Source organism: Panicum hallii, chromosome 8 (assembly GCF_002211085.1).
Source record: "Panicum hallii strain FIL2 chromosome 8, PHallii_v3.1, whole genome shotgun sequence".
NCBI classification, from domain to species: domain Eukaryota; kingdom Viridiplantae; phylum Streptophyta; class Magnoliopsida; order Poales; family Poaceae; genus Panicum; species Panicum hallii.
The window spans coordinates 4,807,967-4,816,811 of record NC_038049.1 but is presented as its reverse complement, the minus strand read 5'-3'; the positions used below and the strand labels follow the sequence as shown (position 1 = coordinate 4,816,811).

General features: G+C 42.4%; 1 pseudogene; it reads right to left on the bottom strand.

Annotated features, from left to right (window-relative positions):
* Positions 1–5,195: 5,195 nt before the first annotated feature.
* LOC112901920 lies at positions 5,196–8,423 on the bottom strand (annotated as a pseudogene).
* Between the last annotated feature and the right edge of the window lie 422 nt (positions 8,424–8,845).

The window sequence follows — 8,845 nt, the reverse complement described above, 5'->3', positions numbered from 1 at the left end:
CTTTAATGAAGTGTTTAATGAAGTGTGCCTTCGCAACCGGATCTATTTCTGGCTTCTTGTTCGCAGCCTCCCTCAGTAGCTTGCGCTTCAGCAAGAAGGTTTCAAACGATTCTTCTGCCTCTTTCTCTTCTGGAGCCTTCGCTTTCTTCTTTCTTTGCTGCTTATGAGATGGCTGGACCGAAGGTACCGTGTATGCCTTCTGTCGCTGACTCTGATTCTGTTGTGCGGCTGGTGATGATGCCGAAATTGGCTCGCCTTGTTCGGCTGGTGATGGCGGATCCATGCTGGGGTCCCGTGCAGGCGATGGAGAAGGTGGGCCAACACTAGGATTCCTGTCATCAGCTGACGTTGGTGATCTTTGCCTTGAGCACCGAGCGGAATCTGTGGTTGCTTGCACCAATCTTATGTCGCGCTTTGGCCACGCAATCCATGTGTGTACGGCATGTTGTAGTTCTGTTTCTTCAGGACCTATAGGGATCGGGAGGTCCAAGTCTTCCCAGCGTTCTTCAGTAATTCGGTCAACAAAGACTCTGGCGAATCCTTCAGGAATTGGCTGGCAATGTATTGTCCTGCCTTCTTCTTGGACTTCCGCATAACCCTCAGCACAAACTTTGAGCTTTTTCCCATAAAGAACCAGAAGCTCACATTGGGTCCTAACGGGGATGTCGTCGATGGGGTCCCTCGTCCTATCGGCACCCAAAGTAGGGTGCTCTGTGGAAGCAACACTGCTACGACGCTGAGAAGGGGTGCTGAACTCCACATTGGCAGCTGGTTGGTCTGAGCGTTGCCCAACTGCTGCCTCAAGTGACATTATCCGATTTTCTAGGCTACAGATCTTCTCTGCCACTACTGCCTTGCTTCTGCATCGGCTTCGGTAGGTTTCGAGATCTCCGGAAAAGCCATATTTCCATGGAACTACGCCCACGCCTCGGGTCCATCCAGTGTGTTCCGCATTCCCAAGAGCGTAAGTCAACTCGTCATTCTCTCTGTTGGGCTAGAAGGTTCCTTCTTCCGTACGCCTCATTGCGTCGTCAAGTCTTTGGGCAGCCTCTCTTAGTACGTCGCTAGTCACAAACATTCCAGTGTCGGGGTCTAGTGTGCCTCCATGAGCATAGAAGTAATACCTTGCTCGTTTGGGCCAACTCAAGGTCTGCGGTACGATTCCTTTTGCAATTAAATTATTTTCCATCTTTTCCCATTTCGGAACAACAACCTTATAACCTCCAGGCCCAAGTCTATGGAAGTTTGTCTTTTTGCTAGCATTCATTTTGCCTTGAATCGAGGCTGCCATGCTGTCAGCACTGTGCTTGTAATTCACGAATTCATTCCACCACTCTCGTTGCTTCTTCCAAACTTTATCAAAATCTGGTGTGAGGCCCTTGTTGACAAAGTTTGCCACCAATTTTTTCTTGAACGAGCCGAACTAAATTGCCATCTTCTTAAATGCCCATCCCTTTACTTTGCCAGCTTTGCCTGGGGGAAAGTTGAAGTGCAACAACACCTCTTTCCATAACAAATCTTTCTCTGAATCTGGCACGATATCTTCAGATCGATCAGAGACTTTATTTCTCTTCCAAAGCTTGTACTTTATGGGGACGTTCTTCCTAACAAGATATCCCAATTGATTTACAAAGGTCGTCTTAATTTGACCAGGGGCTAGTGGCTCGCCAGTTGCTTCGTTGATCTCCGTGATGGTCGTACATCCTACCATCTTCCTCTTGGAGCCACGTTTCCGTTTAGGCTTCGTCGATCCTGATGCCTGAAAGAATCGCAAATTTATCAAGCGGGTTGCTAGCAACTAGTGGATGTCGCGGCAGGTATTGACAAAACGTTTATCCTGATGCCTGGAAGAATCACTAAATTTCATACCTTGGCTTCCTCGACATTTTCTTCTTCCTCCCCACTAATATCTTGCTCCTCGTCGCCGTGATAATGCAAGTATAAAAATTGGCTGCCATCGTTCTCCTCCTCATGAAACTCTGGAGCTATGTGCCCAGTACTACCACAAATGAGCTCGTGCATTAACTCGTCTTGGTTGTCCATAGGATCCATTTCCACTACCCGAAACAATAAAAAAATATTAAGTATTTTCTAGTACTAATAAAATGTATGTATTTGCAAGGTTTCAGTCTTAACATTTCGACATCAAGGTGTCATACATGCATATATTATGATATGCTATACCTCTGTCCCAAACTATAGCAATTTTTAGATTTGATCAAAGTCAAATATATTAATTATAAATTTAACTGTAACTAGGTTCGTACCCGTGCAGTGCTACGGGCGATGAAAAAAAATTACAGTAATACACAGAGTACAGGGAACACATAATACAATTAGACACAATGTCACATAAATGAAAGAATAGCCTCTGTAATCATATTCAAATGAAAAAAGCAAAAATAAAATAAAAAATCAACAGACCTTCCAGCAGCGTGTTGCTTGATGATATCAACTGAAACCAACACATTAAACCCCACGTACCCATATTGACATTTGAATTATAGAAATGGTGTTCTAACATGGATTAGCATTGAGCATTACACGTACATCAAGCATTGACCACACACAATATGTCATACAACTCATAGATCAGACATAAATTTTATTTGAGTGGTCTACTGCTAATAAACAAGTAAATCTCAAATATAGGAAATCTAGACTACATTAACAAATGTCTTTGACTCCTGCCTCCTGGGATATACTGTGTTTGTGTTTAGCTCCATATCAGTCAAGAAGATGGCTTCTGTTACTGCAGAATTGGATACTAAAACAGGCAAACAGCTAGGGCAAGAAGCTAAAGAAAATACAAACAGAGATCAGAAATAAGCATCCATCAGCCCATCACAAAGCTTATTCAAGCACAAATAGATATATCCATGTTTAAAGAGCACTTGTTCATAGGCCATTAGAAAACTAACACAATATAGAAGTTCCCTTACTGAAAAACAAGATTCTATCCAGCACTGGTCATATGTTTATGAAATTCACGTGCAAGTAGCTGGTTAATACATGCAGTTTGTATGACATAATTTGCAATTTTGTATCAGAATAAGAATATGATAGCTGCAAAATGAAAACCACCATATATCTGCAATTCTTTCTTAGCAGACCAAACAGGCAAGCAATAAACTTGAAAGTGCTCAAGAGTAAAAATTCAGAGTATAAGCAATCACTCGAGCTGTTTTCTGATCTATTTCTATTAGTCTCTACTACTGTCTGGCACCACCATGGACCAAATTAGAAGCATGTATCTGTACAAATTTGATGATCACAAGCACGCCAGATTATGCAGCAAACTAACAACATATATGAGCAAGCTACTTCTGTTCATGCTCGATCTATCAGCCATCACTGTTTGACTTCTCTGAAGCTAAAAATATTAGTTGAGGTATAATTTAATCTTATATATTGCATTATACAAATGCATCTCAACCGCTCTAAGCAGAAATTCAAGCACGTGTAGTTTGTAAACACCTTCTGAAAATTAAAAACGATGCCAATTTATCTAGTGCATATATATATATATATATCTGAAAACTAAACATATCAAACTATTTCTGAACTCTAGACGACAAAGTATGTAACTGATTGTACTTGTTTAAACATTGATGGTCCTTCACATCTAAAGTTAGAATAAATTTGGTATACTAATAATGATTACTGTTCTTATTCCCAGGAAGGCAAAGCACATAAGTTTATAATCATCAGTGGGATCCAGATGGGCTGAATAATTAGTGATCATGAATTCATGATATGCTTAATTTGAGAAGTTAAATGACAACAAATATTCAGACAGTAAAACTATTGAAAAAGTGGAGATCTTGTTTATGTGCATGGTGAATCACGATGATAATGACATGTGGCAGTGCAGACTTGGCAGCAACAATCCAATTACCGAAGAATATAACTCATATACCTCCTCCATCGACCTTCGAGTTTGTTCGACTTTTATCAGTATTCCAATTACCGAAGAATATAACTCATCTACTAATGATCAAAGTTGAGAAGATCAAGCAAATGCAGATATAGAACTTCTTCTCAAAAAAGCCAGGGATTCAGCAGATTCTTCGGAGGGCGAGGAGGAGGTCCGGAGGGAGGGGTCGACGGTGGGGGCCGGAGCTTCGGGCGCCGCAGCAATGGCGCGAGAACGCCGAGCAGTGGCGCGAGGACCTCGAGGCGGCAAGGGCAGCCGGGCGGCCGGGCTGCGCGGAACGGGCCGCGCGCGAGGACGACAAGGTGCGCCGCGGCCGGAGCTTCGGGCGGCGGCAGCAATGGCGCGAGGACGACGAGGTGCGGGGCGGCCGGAGCTTCGGGCGGCGGCAGCAATGGCGCGAGGGTCGGGGCGGCGGGTAAGTTGGGGGCGACGTCGATCTGAATGGGCGAAGAGGCTAATTTGTTGGGGGGATGGCGCGGTTAGTGCCGACTGACATTACCAGCCGGCACTAACGCGCCCACGTGACGTCAGATGGACAAGTTAGTGCCGGCTGGTATTACTAGCCGGCACTAACGCCCACGTGACGTCAGATGGACAAGTTAGTGCCGGCTAGTGTTACCAGCCGGCACTAAGGTGTACCATCCGCGCGGGAATTGGCGCGCGGGAATTGGCCATGCCAGTTCCCATTTACACTAAAATTTAGTATTCATAAATTTATTCATAATAGGCTTAATAATTAGAATAATATAACAAAATTTATATCTTATTGTTAGCTACACAATAATTATAGTAATTATATGTACACAATAATAATAGTAATTGAAGTAAATTAACGAATATGCAACCATTATCAATTACGTGTAGCGTAAAGGGTTTATATGTGTATATGTTTCTGTTATTCATAATAAATCGAAAACATTTCATTTTGATCCATGCAAAATTCTTCAAAAAACTTTTCAGTAGTAGCCTATACAATGATGTAATCAATTCGCATATTACTTGATTATTTGTTTGTAATTTAATGTTTCAATGCTTCTAGTAATGCAAAATTAGTGAATGTAAATAATATTTATACCATGCAAAAATATAATATTATCTGAGGATGATATTATGTCATAATTGGAGAAATAATATCAAGAATTGAGATAAATACGATGCGGTGCGTTACATTCCATCACTGATTGAGAGAATTCAATACATAATTTATATAAAACTACTACTCATTATCATTATCTACTGGAACATTGATAATCTTCCTTTTGACGAAAGTGCCTTGAGCGTGATCACAGCGTAAGTAAGGTGTGTCCTCTTTGGATAAGAGGATGCTAGGGTCAACGTCAACTGAGAATGGAGGAAGGTCATCAATCTGGTCATAATCTTCCGAATTGTCCGAAATATCCTCAACTCCAACAACTTTTCTTTTTCCTGGAAGAACTATGTGCCGTTTCGGCTCATTTTCAGCCTTGTCTGCTTCAGGCGTCTTATATGACTTCTTCTTCGGTTTGCTTGACATGTCCTTCACATAGAACACTTGTGTCACATCCTTGGCTAGAACAAATGGTTCATCTTTATATCCAATCTTTTTAAAGTCAACTATGGTCATCCCATACCGGTCCTTCGTTACGCCTCCTCCAGCCACCCATTCGCAACGAAATAAAGGGACAACTATGGGTCCATATTCAAGTTCCCATATCTCCTCTATGACACCATAGTAGTTGTTCTTTTCTCCATTACTGTTTACTATACACATACGGACACCACTGTTTTGGTTGGTGCTTTTTTTGTCTTGAGCTCTCGTATAAAATGTATACCCATTGATTTCGTACCCTTGGTATTGCTGGACAGTGATTGATGGTCCCCTAGCCAGCCATTGAAGTTCTTGATCAACTGTGTTGTTGCCCAATAATTTTCGTCTGAACCAGCCGTCAAAAGTTTTTATATGTTGGCGTGTAATCCAAGCAAGATTCTTTTGTGGATTTTCAGACTGTATAATATTCATGTGCTCATCAATATATGGAGCCACCTTGGATGAATTCTGAAGAACCGTGAAGTTTGCTTGGCTGAATTCACTACAAGGGATGTGCACATTACATTTCTTTCCTAGTGTGCCTTTTCCCTTTAGTCGCCCCTCATGGTGTGACACGGGGAGCCCAATCGGATTGAGATCAGGAAGATAGTCAACGCAAAACTCAATGACCTCCTTGGTTCCATAGCCCTTAGCAATGCATCCTTCTAGGCGAGAACGTTTACGCACGTACTTCTTCAATGCTGCCATGAACCTCTCGAAAGGGAACATATTGTGTAGAAAAACAGGACCTAGAATAGTTATTTCTGTCACAATATGAACTAGAAGGTGTGTCATAATATTGAAGAAGGAAGGTGGGAAGACCATCTCAAAGCTGACAAGACATTCGACAATGTCTTTCTGCAGCTTTATTAGATTATTTGGATTAATTGCTTTCTGTGAAATTTTATTCATGAATGCACAAAGCTTTACAACTGCCAATCTCACATTTTCCGGTAGAACACCCCTCGGTATAACCGGAAGTAATTGTGTCATCAGAACGTGGCAGTCATGGGACTTCAAGTTTTGGATTTTTTTCTCTTTCACATTTATTATGCCCTGTATATTTGAGGAGTACCCAGACGGGACTTTGATACTGTTCAAGCAATCGAACATGCTTTCCTTCTCCTCTTTACTCAGATTATAGCTGGCAGGTTTTAAATAGTGGCGTCCTTTGTCTCTCTTCTCGGGTTGCAAGCCTTGTCGTCCAGCTAGCATCCACATGTCGCGCCTTGCTTCCAATGTGTCTTTTGACTTACCATACACTCCCAGAAAGCCTAGTAGGTTGACGCAAAGATTCTTCGATAGATGCATCACATCAATTGCGTTGCGAACCTGTAAGACTTGCCAATAAGGTAAGTTCCACAATATAGACTTCTTCTTCCATATTGGAACATGTCCCTGGTCATCCTTCGGAACAGGTTGGCTACCGGGACCCTTTCCAAATACTACCTTCACATCCTTGATCATCGAGAACACACGCTTTCCATTACGGAACAGAGGCTTACGACGAGTTTCGGGCTCTCCTTTGAAATGCTTCCCTTCGGTTCTTAGGGGGTGATCGGTAGGAAGGAATCGGCGATGGCCCATGTATACGCACTTCTTACAGTGTTTCAAATAAATGCTATCGGTTTCATCATAACAGTGGGTGCAGGCCATGTATCCCATGTTCGACTGTCCCGAAAGTTTTGCAAGTGCAGGCCAATCATTGATGCATACAAAAAGCAAAGCTCGGAGGTTGAAAGACTCCTGTTTATACTCATCCCACACATGTACACCTTCTTCTTTCAAGACCAGTAAGAGATCATCCATCAAGGGTTGCAGGAACACATCAATATCGTTGCCAGGTTCTTTTGGCCCTTCTATAAGCACCGGCATCATGATGAACTTACGCTTCAGGCATAACCAAGGAGGAAGGTTGAACATACATAGGGTCACAGGCCATGTACTATGAGCGCTGCCAAACTCACCGTACGGATTCATTCCATCCGCACTTAGAGCAAATCTTATATTCCTTGGGTCGTTGTCAAATTGAGGATACTCTCGGTTAAGGTTTCTCCACTGGGACCCATCTGCTGGGTGTCTGATCATGTGATCCTCCTTACGGTCTTCTTTGTGCCATCGTATCAACTTAGCGTTGTCCTTGTTTTTGAAAAAACGCTTCAGACGTGGTATTATAGGGAAGTACCACACCAACTTTGCGGGAACTCTCTTCTTTACCGGCTCCCCATCAACATCACCTGGATCATCTCGCCTGATCTTATACCGCAATGCGCTACAAACAGGACAAGCTTCCAAGTTCTCGTATTCGCCGCGATACAGGATGCAGTCGTTAAGACATGCGTGAATCTTCTGCACGTCCAATCCAAGAGGGCAAACCATCTTTTTAGCTTCGTATGTTGTTGACGGCAGTTCATTACCCTCAGGAAGCATGTTCTTTACAATCTTTTATAGCTCACCAAATCCCTTATCGGTGACACCATTAGTTGCCTTCCATTTCAGCATCTCTAGCGTGGTACCCAACTTCTTCTGCTCCGGTTTGCAACTAGGGAACAACGGCCTTTTGTGATCCTCCAACATCTTCTCAAACTTTAATGCCTCCTTCACAGTGTCACTGTCTTTCTGTGCATCAAGCAACGCCTGACCTAGCTCGTCGGGTGGCTCCTCTTGTGCAACATTTGCTTCACCCTCGTCCATTGGTTCATCTTGAAAGCCACCTACTTCATGAACCCATGCCCAATCTGGAAGATTGTTATCACCATCGTCATATTCTTCATTATCTTCCATCATAACTCCAACTTCGCCGTGCTTAGTCCAAAGGCTATAGTTACTCATGAAACCATTCAAGGCTAGGTGATTCCATAGAGTTTCTCTTTTCCGGAATTCCTTTTTATTTTTGCAAACACTGCATGGACAACACATTAAACCCTTTGGCGACCTATTTCCCATTGCTGCCTTGAGAAAAGAATCTAAACCCTGAATCCACGCCGAGGTGCTCCGGCTTCCGTGCATCCATTGCCGGTCCATCTGTACAAATTAAAAAAAATCATGCTCATTATCCCTAAAAACAGGTTACTATGAAGTAATTCAAAAAAAATGTAAATGTGTCATAGGCCACCTATCTAGTAAATTTAAACTAAATAGCAAAATAAATTGGCACAATAACATATACACATGTCACCATGAAATAATTCAAAAACATTATTCTAAATGTGTGATGGTCAAACTATGTAGCAATCATTCTCTAAAAAGCAACTAATCAATTCTACCTTGCTCAAATTAATGAATCATGCTCATTGTCCCTCATCCTTAAAATCCCTAAAATTTTGCACAATAACATATAC